The 1,418-nt window shown below is 41.5% G+C and overlaps 1 pseudogene; it reads right to left on the reverse strand.

Moving 5' to 3' along the window:
• Nucleotides 1-579: 579 nt before the first annotated feature.
• LOC106734357 (ubiquitin-conjugating enzyme E2 L3 pseudogene) lies at nt 580-1,159 on the reverse strand (annotated as a pseudogene).
• Between the last annotated feature and the right edge of the window lie 259 nt (nt 1,160-1,418).

Here is a 1,418-nt window from a genome sequence, read left to right on the forward strand (position 1 = left end):
GGGTCTACAGGTGGTAAAGTGGTTAAAGTGCCGGATTCTCACACAGTCAACTACGTTTTGAGTCCTAGACCTGGTGGCTTGAAAATCAAGCCAGGGGTGTGTGTGTGCATGCTCAAAATCCTAGGAAGAAAAGGGAGGACAAGGGATTGCGGTGTGGTCATCCCCCATGTGGGGTGATTTCTCACTTTCCCTCTCTCTGTCTCTATTTGTCTCTCTCCAGCAAGTGCATGCTCCCTATGACATAAACCTAATACACACACACACACACACACACACACACACTTTCAACTCTTCAAGGAGTTGTTTCTTCTAATCCTCATGGGTCAACTCACCATTGTTGAAACTAAACATAGCCTGGAGATATATGTGTATATCTTTCTGTATCTATGTGTATATCTGTGTATCTATATTTTTTATTTTAACTAACATAGCATTATATTGGGTGATCAAAAAGTCATAATGTGTGTGTGTGTGTGTGTGTGTGTGTGTTTAGAACATCTTAAATTTTTAATCCTTTCTTTACAGGTTACCTAGACCACTTTTGATTAAGCAAACTGTCGAAAGTTAGTAACTGCCACAAGCGAACGCCAGGCGGTGGCCCATGTCAATTTTCCACAGAGTCCTGCTTTGCAGGGTGTCTGATGCACTGCTCGGGGTCTCTGCTCACACTTGCTGGGATCAATCGTGGCAGATTTTAGTCCACAGATTGCTTTTCCCCATATTTCTTTGTAAACTCTTCAGCGTTCTTACAGAATTTTTTACGGTCCTTAGAGTATTCTTCAGCTAGGTCAGCCCGGAGCGGGTGCTCGGGCTGGGCATCGTTCACCAGTGCTATGAGGGACTGGATTACTTGGTCGGTTTTGGTGGCTGGCTTCCAGTTTTCAGCACTAATTACTAGGAGACAGACCTGCCCCTTTTCATCGATGTTTGGGTGATAGATCTTTGTTTTAAATGTGATCTTGGGTGGTTTGAATGGGTACTCTGCTGGAAAGTTGATTTAGATTCTGAAGGCCTCCTTGTCATATGGAGGGTTGTCAGGAACAATAAGCCCTTGCCAAGAAAATAAATTAGCTTCATCAACCTGGATGTTATGGAAGTTTTTCATTCCACATTTGCGGATTTCTTCAAGCTCCTTCATCAGCCTCCTGCTGGCCACCATCTTGGATCTCATCACAATGTGTTTTTGTATAGAAAATACATCATGACTTTCCTGATAACCTAATAGTTTGTTTTGGTATTTGCTAGGACAAATTCTCCGTTGCTATGCATTTATAATTTTTAAGCTATTTTGTCGGTCAGATTTACTATTACAAGCAGACTTTAGAATCAACTTTCAAGTTCCATTAGAAATAGCTTGGAATTTGTTTTCAGAATTACATGGAATTTAGAGATATCACTTTGGGAAACATTGGTGCTTT

This window comes from Tupaia chinensis, unplaced genomic scaffold (assembly GCF_000334495.1).
Source record: "Tupaia chinensis unplaced genomic scaffold, TupChi_1.0 Scaffold000098_3, whole genome shotgun sequence".
Taxonomy (NCBI): Eukaryota; Metazoa; Chordata; class Mammalia; order Scandentia; family Tupaiidae; genus Tupaia; species Tupaia belangeri.